At 39.2% G+C, this 18093-nt stretch overlaps 1 long non-coding RNA gene across 2 annotated transcripts; it reads left to right on the forward strand.

The window, feature by feature from the left end:
- Window positions 1-687: 687 nt before the first annotated feature.
- LOC145769283 (uncharacterized) lies at window positions 688-17996 on the forward strand. 2 transcript variants are annotated; one of them, XR_014288998.1, is made up of 4 exons: window positions 688-710; window positions 16932-17077; window positions 17555-17681; window positions 17907-17996. It is a non-coding gene; the product is annotated as an uncharacterized LOC145769283 (long non-coding RNA). The 2 variants fall into 2 exon arrangements; XR_014288999.1 differs by lacking the exons at window positions 17555-17681; window positions 17907-17996 and having other exon boundaries at window positions 16932-17260.
- The last annotated feature ends 97 nt before the right edge of the window (window positions 17997-18093 follow it).

Below are 18093 nucleotides of genomic sequence, written 5' to 3' on the forward strand. Positions count from 1 at the left end.
CTCAGCTGCCAGATTCTCTGGAAGTAGACCAATATAACAATGACAGTAACTACGAGGATTCGAATTTATATGACGATTCAGATGACAGTGAAAGTCAGAATGATGATTTTAACATTATTATCTAACTAAATCTTGTATTTCAGATTTTTTTTTTACAGTTTCACATTTGAAAAACACAAAAACTGTTACAGTTACTCAAAAACCATGACAGATAACCTTTTGTCTTGGCAGAGTTTGACCAATTTCAATTGTTGAACTAAGAAGCTGTCTTACTTCTATGACAAATTAATAAAGGAAAAAATTAGAAAATAAAAAACGGAAGTAGCCCACAAACATTAAAAATTGCTAATATCTCAGAAATGTCCAATTTTCGGCGTGTAAGCACTCGATTTTTGGATTCTACGCCCAAAAATACATCTAAAAAGTTCTTCCTTACATTTCCTAATGAAAATGTAATTAAACTCGTGTAACTCCTGGACTATTACTAGTTTTCCATATATAAAGTTTTGATTGTGCTTGCACTAGTCTTCCTGGGCAACACCAAGCGAATGAGATATTGTGTAAGGGAAAATCGAAGACTATAATTATTTTCTTTCTATCCTATAAAATTTGAACATACATCACTCTAAAACAGCAGACAAGGATGGTAGCAAAATATATGGCTATTCTCGTTCTATGTGCGTTCAGTATTATTTTAACCAATGGACAAAGTAAGTAAAAGCTAGATGCTACAGCTATGAATTACAAATAAAGCTTCGGTAGAGAGGTTGTCTTGTTGAACCACAGGCATACGAAGCCGAGTAACGTGATCAAGTTTAACATCTTCAAGTTTGTTGAAAAGGAGCGATCTTCCTGGCGTCAGCACTACCTGACTACTCACTATAGAACAGCGAGCATTGTGTTTCGCTAACCATACCGGTGTAGCCTCCACACTAGCCTTCAAGACTTTTCCAAATAACATGTGTTTCTCGGCAGTCGAGTGTAGCAGGAACTCAGCGATAGACACGTGTTTCGCCCATGAGGCTGGGCTCATCAGTACCGCACCACTTGTTCCTGCCACAACCGCTGGTTTTCGCAGTCAATTGAATTCTTACATTTGTGGAAAGAAAACAAGAAACCAACGTTAGCGAAACCAACGTTAGCGGTATGGTTAGCGAAACACAATGCTCGCTGTTCTATAGTGAGTAGTCAGGTAGTGCTGACGCCAGGAAGATCGCTCCTTTTTAACAGTGCATATCCTTGGCGACACCGTTGGTTTCTTGTTTTGAATATTTGAATAAAAGGTTGTAAGTCTCACGAGCCTTATTCACTGCGAACGATTATCTGCGATCTGGTGGCCTTGGAGACATTGCTGCCAAAAAGCGTTTAACAAGCAAGCCTTGCTTTCCTCGCTAGAGCGAGCGAGTGAAAGCGACACCGGCCTAACTTTTACCAGCCTTTTTAGATTTTTTTTAAAGTCAGTTAGATAAATAAATAACTAGAAAGTTTAGAAAATAGCCTAAGTCAGCTAGATCAGTGGCCCCCTGCTGGGAACCACTGATCTAGGCGAGTAGTTAGCTTTTTTTCCCTCCCTAGATTTTTTTTTTTGGAATCAGCCTTTTCCCCTTAAGGGAATTAGTTGATTGCCACGTAGAAAGATCAGGTGAGAATAGTTAGTTAGCTACAGCGAGTCTAGACAGTACGTGACCAGCTTTTAGGGTGTGGTCAAGACAGAATTTAGCTGAACTTTCCTTCAGAAGGAAAGTTTGAAACTGTTAAAGCTTGGACTTTGGTAAGTCTTGTTAATTTCTTTATATTTACAATCTCTACATACAATCTATACTCATGGGCGATTCCAAGACCAACGAGTTTAAATATGAAAGAACTTTGGTGGTGCAAGCATCAAGCCAGTCCTGGCTTGATGTAAGCACTTTCATAGGTTTCTTTATGGAAGGCGGTTTCCTTGCCAAATATGGAAAGGAGCTAAAAGCTGTGCGTGCCAAGAGCCTGCGGCAGCACATTTTCACCGTTACTTTCTCAGCTTCTGAGAACGAAACAAAATCCTTGCTGATGGAACAGCTGGCGCTACACCATCGGTCACCCGTGACCTACAAGCACAAAGAAACTGATTATGTAATCAAAGTATGGCGCCCTATGCCACCATGCGACGTGATTACTTTATACCCAGTGCCAGACGAGTGGCATCTGGACTTAATCAACGAGTTTGCTTGCCAAGCAAACTGGGGAACAGTCTATCAAATGACCAAAGGTAGACATAAGCAGCACCCCACCATCTGCAACGAGTTTATGCATGTCTACCTGCAGAACACTCAACTGAATAACATCCCAGAAAAGGTGCAGATGTTTGGTGAATGGATATCCATCACCAAGCCTGGGGAAGGACATTTGCCTCTCTACCAAATTTGCAAAGCCCGGGGCCATTTAGCTTCCAAATGCCCCACGAAGCTGAAGAAGACCCAGGCTAACCCACCTCGAGACGGGGCGTCCAAAACTGATCTACCCCGTGACCGGGCGTCCAAGCCGACCAGAAACCGGACGCCAAAAAGAAGAACAAAACACTCCCGGGACAGGAGCGACAAAGTACACACAAAACGCTCCCAGGATTCGTCACCGGCCAGGTACCGTCTCCCCTGCCATGTTTGCCGATCAACAGACCTTCACAAGCCTGGATGTGACGCAAGAGAAAAGTTCCGGGAAATGTGTAGTGGAAGAGGAAGGGGAAGAGGAAGAGGAAGAACCCCTCCCGCCCCAAACAACAGGAAGAGGAAGACCCCCCCCCACGAGCGACGATGGCTTTATCACCGTGGGCAAAGGAGGGAAACACAAACCCAAAACCCACGTGCGCAGCATCTTCTCGCCAGATGCTGAATTGGATAAGCCCATGTCCAACATGGAGTCCAAGACATCGACTCCAAAAGAACCATTGCACAAGCGGAGATCGGTTCCCCAAACAGCATCTCCCAGGACGACGAATCTTACAGACCACGACGCATCCTACGCCAGCTCCAAGGATGCGTCGGTCTCAGTTGACAATGACAACTCGTCAACTGACTTGGAGTCCGTTTCTTCGAGAGAGTCTCTGCGGGCTGGACTGCCCGGGACCTCTCCTCCCCATCGAAATGTCTTCAGTTCGGTGGGTGAGCTCACGGACTCAGACGGCGACGACCCAGCCATTTACACGGTCTAGTCCAACCCCTTAAACTTTAACCTGCTTTTTCCCTATCTATAATCATGTTCGCAGATACGGAGAGTGACGATTCGGACGCCGGACTGGGTAACCTCAAGGTTGGCTCAATGAACATCAACGGAATATCCAAGAAATTGCGAGATGTCAAACAGTTCTTTACATCTCACAGACTCTCTGTACTGGCAATTCAGGAAACACACAGAATCCCCACCGATCAACTCGAGACGTGGGCTCAACATAACAATTACATAACATACAACAACATAGAACCTGATAGAACCCCCTTCTATGCAGGGACAATGTTCATCGTAAAGAAGGACATACACGATAGGTCCGAAATCACACATCACACCATAGTACAAAATCGAATACATCACCTCAACATCAAATGTGGTAAAAATAACATAAACATATTCAATGCATACCTTCCGCAGAGCAACGGAGAGAGAAAGTCATGTTTTGAACTGCTCTCCGAGGCTATGCTGGAATATGAACATCAACATGTGGTCTTACTTGGTGATTTTAACGTGATCCTTGATCGGTTGGACACTGCTAAGCCGCAATTTTTCTTTACTACACCGGATAAAACAGCACTTAGAACATTAATACATCATAACCAATTGACAGACATATTTAGACAAGAATATCCTCACAAAAGACTGTTCACGCGCCAAAACCACAACAGTAAGACCAGGATAGATAGAATATACATAAATGAACATGCACTTGAAAATTATCATAACATCAAACATGAATACTTCACATCATCAGACCACTGCACATTACCAATAATTCATCTCCAATATCAACAACACACCAAATGGGGTGTATATTCATACAAAATCAATAACAGCATATTAGAATATGCTCACGTCATAACAGAGCTCGAAACGGCTTGGGAAAATTGGACTATAAACGTACCACAAGTAGAACCACCAGACATGCTTATAAGGTGGGATCATGGCAAGAAAATGTTGAAAAATCGACTGATTGAACTCTCGCAAGATGTCGCACTCAAGCGTAGAGAAGATTTCAATCAAGCGAAAAATATGCTCCACACTCTGGACGCTCATCCAGACCACGTCCTGGAAGATCGTCGCCCGGAATTCTTGGAGAAAATCAACAACTTCTACGATTATAAAGCAGTCGGATCGCAAATCAGATCCAGAACTATCCCAACTAGCGATGAAGAGCCATCTAAAAGCTTCTAAAGCAGAGGAACAAAATTGTAAAAGTAGCTCTATCACTGAGATACACGACGCAAACAACACAACTCTCACCAAGAAAGAAGACATTCTCAAAGAAGTACACAGCTTCTACCACTCCCTATGGGGTGTAAAAGACAACATAAACTCTCAAGAACAAAACAACTACTTAAACATTCTTGGAGAGGCCAAAATTGAGGAAGACGCAGCTGAACAAGCGGAACAGCTGATCAGTCTCAAAGAAGTAAAAACCGCCATCGATTCTTTTAACAAGGATTCTGCACCTGGATCAGATGGTCTCGGCTCATTATTCTACCAAAAATGCTGGCATTTCCTGAAACACGACATTCTAGAGATGCTTACAAATTGTTACTTGAGAAAAACAATGACTCCCTCAATGAGAGAAGCAAAAGTGAAGCTAATCTTTAAAAAAGGTGAAAAAGAAAAGCTCAAAAATTGGAGACCGATCTCTCTGCTCAACACAGACTACAAGATCTTGAGCAAAATCCTCTCCAACAGACTCACACCCATGATCACAAACCTGATTTGTCCGAATCAGAAATGTGGACTGCCAAACCGCAGAATAGAGCATGTTACAATGAATATACAAGCTGCCCTGGAAGCTTCTCAAACACAACACAGGGACTTGTACGTCATGATAACTGACTTTGAAAAAGCTTTCGATAGAGTTAGTCACTCCTTCCTCTATGGAATCTTGAAGAAACTCGGAGTAAAACCAATAATGATGAATTACCTGTCATTAGTTTACCGCAAAACAAAAAGCAAGATAGAAATCAATAGAGCTTTAACAAAACGAATAAACGTTAAAAGGGCATACGACAGGGTTGTCCCCTCAGCATGCTCTATTTCATAATCTGTGCTGACGTTCTCACCCGACGCATAGAGAAAAACCATCTGATCAACGGTTTTCGCTTTTCCAAGCTGACAATCCAGCAATATGCGGACGACACCACATTCATCACAAGAGACATTCCATCTGTCAAGGAAATCAACAAAGAACTAGCCATCTACCAGACGATGTCCGGCCAGAAAGTGAACCAGGGAAAGACCCAGATCCTGGCGTACAAACCTGACCTGGCCCAAAGAGTTCAGCAACTCTTTCCAGAAGCTGCGATCTTGAACAACGTCAAGATCCTGGGCATCTGGCTAGGCACAAACAAAACACAACTTGACAAGATGAACTGGCAGACCGCCATCAAGAAAACACAAACGATCGCCAACATCCACAAACCACGAAGACTCTCCCTCTATGGAAAGATCTCCATCATCAACACTCTCTTGGTACCCGTCACTCTGCATCTGAGTAGAGTCCTGATGCCAACACAACAACACATCAAAGAACTCAACAAAATCCTTTTCAACTTCCTCTGGTATCCTTCACCATTCAAACAGCTCCAGAGAAGCAAGACGTTTCCTCCTGTCAAAGATGGAGGCATCAACATGGTGGACATCCAATCAAAATTTCAAACAAGCCGCATCGACAGAATTCGCCACCTCTTCTCACTAGAAGACGCCACCGAAATCTGGCACGAATGGGCCATGTTCAATTTGAGCTACAGAATGAGACACATTAATCCTCATCTGTTCTCCAACAGCATTCCGCATGCCCCAAATCCAAAAGAAATGTATGCGGACATCTTCAAGTCCTTTTGCAAACTCAAAGGCTTGAAACACGACTGGGAAAATACTTCCTACAAAAACATCTATCTCAATCTGAAAACGCAATATGAAAAGAAAATTGACAAGATTGATCAAGACGGAAAGAAGATTCCTTGGAATGAGATCCTCTTGAAAAACAAGGGAATCAAACTCCTCCTTCCACCTTACCTAACCTCCATATCCTTTCGGATTGCACATGGAGGATACAAATGGGGAGACTTTAATAGATCAATACATTCCGACAGAATAACAAATTGCAAATTCTGCAGAAAACCAGAAGACAATGTTGCTCACGTCCTCACCAAATGCTCTTTTGCGCTAGGAACATGGGAGCGCCTGAAACAACAATATCTTGGCCTAACCAACGAAGGCATGGAAATAACAAAGGACTTGATCCTCTACAACCAAATCCCTGACGGACAGAAGAACAACCCGATTCTTTTGACCATGATGAATGTCGCCAAACACACCATCATCCAAAAGAAGAAATCTCTGGACATAGGCGACACATATATACAGGACACAAAACGGTCCACCATTCAAGCCCTGTGGGTGATCATGACAAAAACGAAAGACATAACACAAAAACATAACATTCCTTTGTCATCTGACATTTCTACTCCTTCCAAACCTCCTCCTACGGTCAGAAGAAAGAAGAACCAGTCGAGATCCACTCTTCAACCGCCCTCTCAGTCGTCCTCGGTGGTAGGGATGACTGATTGCAGCGGTGGATCTCACTAGCACAGTACGGTCGTAGATCATCTTTGAAGAAGATTAGACAGCCAAGGGCGTAACAACCCACCTTTAACCCGTCCCTCTCACTCATCTGCAACGGCCTGATGCCGGAAGAGTGATTGCAACGGGGGATTTTCAACCGTCCCTCTCCGTCGTCCCACTCGCTCTGGGATGACAGGATTGCAGCGGCCAATTCCATGATGACTCTGGGGTCAGCGAAAGCTACCCTCCCTCTGGCCGCTCCTCTCTGGCATCTCCGCCAAATGAGATGTCAGACTGCAGTGGCCCGTTTTCTCCAAACAGGTGCCCTTCCTGAAGCGGGCAACAAGAAGATACACACACACAAACAAACTCAAATAAAAATTAAAAAATGAATTATCTACCAAAACGCGCTAGTTCTCATGCTTGACCCGCCATCTCCTAGTCTGCTCCAAGATCAGCAAGAGGAAAGTCGAGACAGGCAGATCAGCTTGAGGCAGCCACTAACCAAACATTTACATCCACAGATTACCATCTACCGCGGTGGGTCCCTTCGGTCGTAGTGAGTCCCTCGCCTCCCTGGTAGGTATCTTCCATGTAAGTATGGTGTGCCTGCTGAGTGTTTGGGTGTGTGGACGGCTCCCGGAGCGGACGCACTAATGATGAGACAGGAAACAAATTCATTCCATATGGACAATTTGTAAACCTGCAAGATGTAGTGGTATCCATCTTGAACTCTGAGCGTTGCGCGAAAAAAAAAAAAAAAAAAAGCCCAGCCTCATGGGAGAAACTCGTGATTAAAGTAAATTCAGTATAGTAAAAGGAGATATATTTATGTATGATCGTTTGTGCCTTGTCTAGTTTAGCTTAGGATAGTAAATATACAGAAGTGAAGAGAGTAGCCTACGTCAGCTAGATCAGTGGACTCTGCCTTAGGCTCCACTGATCTAGAGTGGTAACTTATATTTTGCTTTTTTTTTCTTGTTTGAGGCAATCAGCTGGCTTCTTTTCCCTGAGGCTTTCTGCTGATTCCTTCAAAAAGGAAAAACTTTTATTTTGTTGATGTAAAAAAGAAAGAAACGCCTTAAGCAGTTTCTTTCGAAAAGGTTGGCAGTTTTTTTGTAACTAATTAAAGCGCCAGCAGCGTTCTCACTGCCAACGTGGTAAAACCTGCAAGTGCTAGTTTAAAATACCACAAACTGTTTAACTTTTGCTTTGAAAATTTAACAAATACTCGTACATACAATTGTGATTTGAGAATTAAAGCAGTAGGCTATAGTAGCTCGCAACAATGATACCAAGCGAGCCATACAACTTCCAAAGAAGACTTATAGTGAAAGCTGAATGCCAAGGTTGGCTGAGCATAGACAATTCTATTAGTTTCTTCATGGAAGATGGCTTTCTAAGCAAATATTCTAAAGGACTTGAAGGAGTACGCACGTTATACCTAAAAGAACATCAATTCGTTATCACACACACCGAAGCAGAAAAGGAAAACTTGGAAAAACTAGCTATAGATCACCAAACCCAACAGCATATCAATACCAAGGAGCTACAATAACAGTCACAGCTTGGAAGCCCAAACCACCCTGTGACATAGTAACACTGTACCCAGTTTCAGCAGAGTGGCGGGTAGAACTGTCAAGAGACATAGCAAACGACTGCAAATGGGGAAAACCAGAAAAAATCTTTCTTGGGAGATTTAAAAAATTTCCAAACATAAAAAACGAATATGTCCATATCCACCTAAGGGACATAAACCTGGAAAATATCAGACAAAATAAAAGTTCATGGTATATGGATATATATCACAAAACCAGGAGAGGAGCATCTCCCCCTGTGCAGAATATGCAAAAAGCGAGGTCATTGGGCAGCAGATTGCGCCCAGTGCGATATATGCAAAAAGAAGGGGCACACAGCCCAACAATGCCGAACGACACAAAAAATGAACAATACACCTCAACGTCATCTTTGTCGCTTCTGCAAAGGACTGGACCACCTCGATGCAACATGTCCCATGAGGATATTGTGTGGGTATTGCCAACACCGAGGACATCAAGGTACGGAATGCCCAAAACGTGCTCTCCTTACTCAACAAAGAAACGCCGAAACTGAAAGTGGTACTACAAGCCCTAACACAGAAGGACTATCTTCAGATATAGAGTCCACTGACATAGCATCACACCCATGGGAAAAGAAAAAGCACACGAAGGAAGAAAAAGAAAACGAAAAGGAAAACAACACACAATCAACAAAGATATCCGATATCTAAAACAAGAAATGCACCTGAAAGTCACCATTCACCTACACCCACCCACATCCGACCTAATAAGCGACCTCTTGAAGATAGTCCGCCCTTAGAAAACAAGACCCAAAAAATAGATCCAAACTACTCAAAAGAATCATCCTCCGATTCAGAACAAAACTCAATGCCTCTGATGATTGACACATCATCCCAGAATCAGACAGATGAAAACCTTCCCACACCATAAGAAAATGATGAAAAATCTATGCTTAAACCAAACAAAGATGAAGAGCTGCCAAGAGACAACGAAAATACTTACTAACTATAATATTTAAAACGAATTTTTATTGAATCCTTTTATCGCCTAAAAACCCCCAAAAAAATGTAATAATAATCATAGTGTTAAATAGCCTATAATATAGCCTAATGTGATTGTGTGTCATACTTTTGACACCTAGTGAAATGCTTTCTGAGGCAGAGAGTCAAACTTGTCACATGCAAGTTAAATAGCTTAAAATTTGCTCAATCAATATAAATGGAATTTCCAAAAAATTTACCAACATTATAAAATTCTTTAAGCTTCATAGACTCTCTGCCTTAGCTATTCAGGAAACTCATCGACTTTTACCTAAACAATTAGAAAATTGGGAAAAATTTGATAACATAAAACTTTTCTCAAACATATTCCCTGATTCTACAAGCTTTCGTGCAGGAACTATGATAATACTAAAAAATGAAATATATCAAAAGGGTCAACCCAGACATACTATTTTAAAGAACAACCACCTTCACCAACTACATATCAATATTAATGGTGAAAATATGCATATTATCAATGCATACTTTCCACAAAATCATAAAGACAAAACATCACTATCAAAATACTAATCCACAAACTTACAAAAATGGAATGATGACAAAATAATACTACTTGGTGACTTTAACCTCATCACAGACCCTCTAGAGTCTAGATACTGCAAACCCTCAATCCTTCTCAAACACCTACGACAAAAAGACTTTTAAAACACTAGTTAATAATTTTCAACTAATAGACATATTTCGATACAAACATCCACACAAAGCAATCTATACATATTCACATCCAAAAGCAAAAACAAGAATAGATAGAATATACATAAACAACAATACCTTGAAGCACTTTGAAAACATTACACATCACACAAATTTGTACTCAGACCATAATAATGCACCAACCTTATCATTAAGCTATCACACACACATAATATGATCAACACACATATAAAGTAAATAACTCCATCTTTCAACATCAACATGTAATATCCGAAATAGAAACAACCTGGACCAATTGAACAATAAGAAAACCAAACTTTCAAAATACTCTTGAATGGTGGGATAAAGGAAAAGAAATACTTAAAAATAGGCTGATAGAGCTCTCACAGCAACTTGCAACGATGCAACGAGAAGCATATGACACAGCAATCCAACAACTCCAGATCTTAAACTCTAAGATTGAAGACGAATTTTATCCAAAACTAGTATCTGACCGAGCAAAATTTACCGATGTTATTGAACAATTTCACAATAACACGCAAAGAGGAGCACAAATTCGCTGCAAAATACCTCAAAACGATTCAGAGCAAACAAGCAAAGGATTCTTTAATCTTGAAACGAGAAGAGGTAAAAATAATACTATCACCGAACTACATACAGAGGACAAAAAAGTTGTAACCAACAAAAATGATATCTTAACAGAAACACATAATTTTTACCATAAGTTATGGGGAATTGATGAAAAAATTGATCCAACTAAACAAGATGAATATCTAAACATTTTGAACCACACCACAATACATGCAGATGAAGCACAAGAAAATGAAAGACTAATAACAAAAGATGAAATTAAGAACGCAATTGATACATTAAATAAAAACTCAGCCCCGGCTCGGATGGCCTCAGCGCAATCTTCTATCAAAAATGTTGGCACATATTGAAATATGATTTGCTTGAAATGTATGCTAACTGTTTTCTAAAAAACACCATGACAGTAACGATGAGAGAAGCCATAGTTAAACTTTTTCACAAAAAAGGAGATAAATCATCGCTGAAAAATTGGAGACCAATCTCATTATTGAACACCGATTACAAAATTTTAAGCAAAATCCTAGCCAATAGAATCACCCTTGTAATGAAAACACTGATTCAACCCAACCAAAAATGTGGTCTACCGAACAGACGAATTGAACACGCTACAATGAATATTCAAGCAGCCATTGAAGCAGCAAAACTAAAAAACAGAAAATTATATATAATGGTAACAGACTTTGAAAAAGCCTTTGACAGAGTGGAACATTCCTTTCTGTACAAAATACTCGAAAAAATTGGATTTAAGCCAGTGATGATTTCATACTTAACCCTTATATACTCAAGCATCTCTAGTCGAGTTGAAATGAATGGAGCACTGACAAAAAAAAATCGACATTAGGCGAGGCATCCGACAAGGATGCCCTCTGAGCATGCTCTTTTTTATAATATGCGCCGATGTACTCACACGCCGCATAGAGAGCAATGCATCAATAAAAGGCTTCACCATAAATAAAAAAGCAGTAAAAATCGAACAATACGCAGACGACACAACATTTATCACTAACAACCTTAATTCTATTACTGAAATACCTAAAGAATTAAAACTTTACCAACAAATATCAGGACAAAAAATTAACGAAAATAAAACACAAATGCTTGTATCACAACCTGAGTTACAAAGTGAAGTACAGCAACATTACCCACATATTCAAATTCAAAATGAAATAAAAATCCTTGGAATCTGGTTAGGAAACAACAACAAAAAACTAGACACTCTTAACTGGGAAAAAGTGATAATACAAACTGAAACGACTGCCAACATTCATAAATTTCGACCACTCTCCCTTCTAGGAAAAATCACCATAATAAATACTCTTCTCGTGCCTATATCTCTTCACATGGGAAGGGTTCTTTACCCACAAAAAAAGCATATTCAATCCTTAACCCTTTGAAGGTTGGGGGGGGGGCTGTCAATTTAACTTTTTTGCATCAACAGTTGTATCTCTAAAACCACTGAGGCTGCGACTACGAGATTTCTTGACTTTTCCTAACTTTTATTCACCTCTATTGAGCTGAAATTTTGAGCGAATAAAGGTTATAAATTGAGAGATATAAGGCATTTCTCAGCACATCCTCTGAAATATTTCATATTCTATTGTTCAAAATTTTCCCACCAGCTGGATGAAAGTAATTAATTTGGCCCATGTCTCGTTAATCAAATGATTTAAATTGAGATTATGTAAAAAAAATTTAATCACAACATTGCAATGCATGTTTTTCATTACTCTATCAAAAACTACCAAATAATTCAAACGTCATAAGTCACATCAACATTTCAACGTATATAAGCAGTTCTAAAATTTACATAGTTTTAATTTTCGGATATGCTCTGCGTGAATAGTTTTACAAAGTGAATCCCAAATTTTGAAACCGTGCCTTAAAAAATAACAGAGATATCACTCCTAAAGCATAAGAAGAATCGACAGCCCCCCCCCAAACTGAGCAAGACTCCAGGAGCCCAACCGCCTAAGGGTTAAACAAAATCTTATACAATTTTCTATGGTATCCATCTCCAATTGAGCAATTAAGCAGAACTAAAATCAGAGCAGAAGTTAAAAACGCAGGATTAAAAATGGTCGACATAGAAACAAAATTTCAAACCAGTAAAGCTGACAGAATTAGACACCTATCCACACTCGATAAAGCTACAGAACTATGGCATGAGTGGGCAAAGTATAATCTAAACTATAAAATAAGGCACATCAACCAAAAATTATATAAACTAAGTGAACCACACTCTGATTGCCCAAATTCGTTTTATTCTGATATTTTCCGCACTTTTCTCCAACTCCGAAAACACAATCTTGACTGGACTGATATATCATATAATACAATATACACAACCCTAAAAACACAAAAAGAAACTAAAACTGAAATTAAGAGCCTAAACAATGAACCAATAAGCTGGTCAGAAATGCTCCTTATGAAGAAAAATATCAAACCATACTTTTCAAACTCTGACATATCAATCTGCTATCGAATAGCACACTCAGCTTTTAAATGGGGCGATTTTTACAAACAATCTAACTCATGGCATTGCAGCCAGAACAAAATTACTCGGTGCAAATTTTGCAAAATGGCTGTTGACAATATAAAACACCTGTTAACTGAATGTACCTTCACGAAATCAATTTGGAAAAAAATAGAAAAGCTATATCATTCAATAACAAAACAAAAGGTTAAACTAACAACTGATATAATCCTATACAACCATTTTCCAAGCAGACAGGCAGACAACCTACTGATTCTGCTGATCCTAAATACAGTTAAGAGTACCATAATTAAAAAGAAAATTTCACTAGACATTGGAGATAATTATATGTGGGACAACAAAAAATTTACCAAAACAACCCTCTGGGTTATTAAAACAAAAATTAAAGAATATCTTCAAAATGACACCTCTGTAATACCGACACCCCATACAAACTCCCCACACTGTAGCATAAGTCGAACATGACAACCAAGAACCAACTGTCCTCGAAAGAATTCTGCTATTAATTGTTATCATTTGCAGTGTATGTACCTGACTTGTGAATTTTATGAAATGCGCCATAGTAAATGATACTTATTCACACATACCATCTGCATGTAGCATCATTGCACTATAAGAGAGCAATGAGGCAACATGCAGATCCTTCTTCGTTTATGCAATTGCATGCATTACATTATATTCCTACTTATTGATTTGTTTATTTTTTGGCTACAAATGTGCGTTGTGGGACGCACAGTAAAATAGACACTTTTATTGTGACTGGTAATGTGTTACCTACCTGCCTGCGCAATGCATCTGATTTAATGTCGAACACAACAACGCCTTCTGGCATATGCATGATAAGAATATCTTTTGGGCTACTATTGTATGAACGTACTTGTTAGATGACCGTTATTGTGAAGATAAAACACTAGCCTCAAACATAAAAGTGATATCATAGCTACAATGAATTTCCAAATCTATCGCATGCCTTTGATCTCTTAATTCAGGTATAACTTATACTGTGCAACAGATTGGTATCAATAATATGATTGCATTCACCAATTGCTTCTTCTGTATTGTTTACTGTACAACTGTTTTTACTTTTCAATAAAAAAATAAAAATAAAAAAAAAACAGCCTCATGGGCGAAACACGTGTTTATCGCTGAGTTCCTGCTACACTCCACTGCCGACTTACTGTGCAGTGTTTGTCTTTTCCTGTTTACAGATTTAGTTAACCGTTGTGTTTTATTCAGATGTAGTTAAGTTGTATGTATATTATTCCTGAAGAGAACATCTTGCGATGTCGAAAACGTTCGATACTTAATTTGTTGCGTAGTTTTGTGTTTCTATATGTAATAAACTTGAAGATGCTAAACTTGATCACGTTACTCGGTTTCGTATTAGGGTGGAGTGAAACATGGGGTCGAAAATTTAAGTTGATAGAATTAATCTGTAATAGTTACTAAAACTTGTGATGTGGTAAATATATTCACATGCTGAAATATTTCCGATTTTGATCAACGTTTACGTCTGCCGCAAGTCGATTGAAGTTTTCTCTGGTATTTTGGAGCTATGGCGTCATCAAAATTAGCAGATCGTTATTTTTATCTATCTGCTACCTTCGGTACTTCTACCTAACAATATCAAAGTTATAAATTACACATAAATCGTCGCAAGGCAGTGGAAAATACGTCTTGTAGAACGCTTGTTGCATGTATATTATCAACTGACAAGAAAAAAACACAGATTTTAAGATATTTTCTTCAAATTTCAGTTCCTATCACAAGTTCATATGCACAGTTTGAGCAAGTATGTGCAATGAAGGTAAAGCAAACTACAGTAGAAAAGTGTTTTCCTTAAATATAACAATGGTGAGATTTCGGTTGCCTGTTTACTTTTGATCCCATACAAATATTGTAAAATCAGCTTATACAATGCATGGGCGTTGGCAGAAAATGTGCTGGGGGAGCAAGCATTTTCAAGCCAAATTTCATCTTGTGCGCTGCAACGAGTGCAACGTAGCTAAGTATACTTATGAAATGTAAGGTAAATTTGGGCGGCACGAGCGAAAACGTGGCAATTAAAGATATTTTCAAGGCATAGCCTAGGCCTACTTAGAGATAATTTCGGGCCGAAAGAGCAAAAAAATTGTTCTGGAAAAATGTTAGTTTACTTCGAAGAATATTAGATGAAAAAGATATTATCGCCCGAAGGTAAGAAATAGTTTTGAAATATCGTTTTCATAAGGAAAGAAACGTTTATAAGACCCAAAGCCAGGGAGACAAGTGCCCTCTCTGCCGACTTCCTGAGTTCAAATCTCATTAAGCACTCCATTTGCCAAAAATTCCCGTTTTGTATTGAATACAGGCATTCCTAATCTTGACTGCAGTCTACTTCGAATGAATCCGTCCCGTTGTTTCTGCCCACACACCGCAGATGCTGCTTCAGTGACGAGGCGAACGGCCCTTTCCACGGCTTGCGTGTGACACGAATAGCTAGGAAATTCAAACTCTGGAGCTGCAGCATCGTCAATGAAGGACATTAACAGACTATATAAATCCGGTTTGTCTCGAGTTAGCTGTAGTTCATATCTCTCTGTATGCTGCCAATCGATCAGTTCAAAGTATTCGTTTGCTTTAAACTTCAAGAGTGGAACTTTGAAGAGACCAATGGAATCTCCATGACTTTGTTTTCTGGCAGCAAGTATCCTTTGCAGTGCCAATTTTCTGATGTGCAAACGTTCATCTACCAACATGCACATTGTACAGCAATAAGTTCTCTTGGTGAGCAAATCGAAGACATTTCGGTTGATAACAGGTTCAACTGTAGCTTTTGTTCAACGCCGACTTTTTAACTACGTGAAACAGATGTTTAGCTCCTTTAGTACAGGAAGGTTGCGTTTTCACTGCAAACCACGTTTGAGCGTATACCTTGGCAATGTACTCTACCAAAGCTCTCAGATTTTCACAGGGATTCTTGTGTGAAACAAAAAGCCTCAAAATGCGATTGGCTGTTGTCAGCCATCTGGAGTGATTCATCTTTCTTGGATTACGATAGGCAAGCTTGGCATTACAACGCCCTGAGCTCATTGCTTTACAGATGTCATACAAGTATTGCTGGTGAAGGCAGTCGAATATCAACAGCCTCAAACTCAGCGACTGGTACACTGTCACAGTCTTCAAGTTTTTTACCAATGGAGCCAGAAAAACTTTGTGGACCAGATGTAACTCCATCAAGATAATGCATTAAGTGCCTCAGTGGTAGGCTAATTTATTAAAATGCAACAGATATACAATGATAGCCTACAAACCGCTGCAATGGCCTTTTCTTTGGTTCTTAATGGTTCTTTGCATATTCACGATTATGTTGCATAAATGGACTAATTGAATCGTAACAAATATCTTCTATGACGTCACGTGCGATAGTTTTGCTGTGGGAAAAATTCTGAAGCAGATCGTGATATTTAATCTGTAGGTCGTTGTAATTTTGAACTTGCTTGTGGCAGACGTAAACTTTATTTTAAAACGCTGAAATTTGCAAAGCTAATTAGTCAAGCCACACTACAACTTTTAATTGCTATTACAGAGCAAAAATCAAGATTTTCTTTTTTCACTCCACCCTACTTCGTATGCCTATGGTTCAAAAGTTACAAATATGTGGCAAAACATCTTATAGCACTCTATTGCATTCTACTGTACTATAAACAACAGCAGCGATCTTTGCAAAAATGTTACATACTTGTTGATTGATATTAGGTTAACAGAACTTAATGATATCAAGAGAAAACTCGATGTTTTTAGAACAAAATTCATGTGGAAAAGCTGGAAATGTTAGAAACATTCGGAACCAAGCATCTGTTGGAAGAGTCATTGGAGGGGAATATGCTGCTGGAGGAGCCTGGCCTTGGCAAGCTGTTCTTTGCGGATACGAATCCAGTGTCTTTAACGTATGTCAAGTGAAATAATCTTCTTCAAAGCAAACCTATCCACAATTGGAGAACTGCATCAGATTTATTGTGAAATACACCGTAGAACTCTTTAAAAATATCAAATAGCGTACTGCAGAAAAGAACGTTCATAAATTTAATCAGATAATTGCTTGACTTATTTGAATAAAACACAATGTAATATGTAGTTGTTATCATTTATGCAGTAGCTAAAATTGTAATCTATGATTCCTTTGAGTGCGAATTTGTGAGGTTATTAGTTTCACAACATTGCTCATGAATTGATATGTGTTTTGTTCATTTTGACATCCACATTGCTAAACCAAATATTTCCAACTAAGTCTCTGATATCACAAAGTCAAGAATGCCAGTAGTCTAGATATCGCAATAAGTTAAATCAATTCGATAGCATCACACATTGAATAGTTTTCAAATGCGCTTTACGTAAAACATATGTTTTGATACTTGTCTGCTTAGTCGTACAACGATAGTACATTCGGAGGAGGATCTTTAATCAACCATCGCTGGATCCTAACAGCTGCACACGTCTTCACCTCTTACTATATTCAACACGGTTGGCCTCGCAACCTACTGGTCACTCTGGGTAAGAGAGAAGTTTTGTTGTAAAGCAGAGAAGACATTTTTTTTCTTGATCTTTTCTTTGTAATGCTTGTTTTGCTTAAGTTACCTCACCACCAAAACTTGTTTTTGTAAATTCTTTATCAAGTTTGCATTATGCTGTGTTTGAAAACGTTCTTAATGCCGTATTTGATTGTGCTTGTAACAATGTTCCGATCTTAATGTGAGTTTGACTGGTATTGTAATTAAGGAATTTCACAACTTCCTCTCCAAACGCCGGTTACCCTCCCAGTCTCCTCAAGAGTTTATTTACCAGAGGAGATTATCATTCACGAAGACTTCTCAGACCATACTTTTGACTACGACATTGCTCTTGTAAGTTGTATGACCACTGGTATTATCGATCCAAGCAACTTGAACTTTATTTTGCACAACAA

Source organism: Aplidium turbinatum, chromosome 4 (assembly GCF_918807975.1).
Source record: "Aplidium turbinatum chromosome 4, kaAplTurb1.1, whole genome shotgun sequence".
NCBI classification, from domain to species: domain Eukaryota; kingdom Metazoa; phylum Chordata; class Ascidiacea; order Aplousobranchia; family Polyclinidae; genus Aplidium; species Aplidium turbinatum.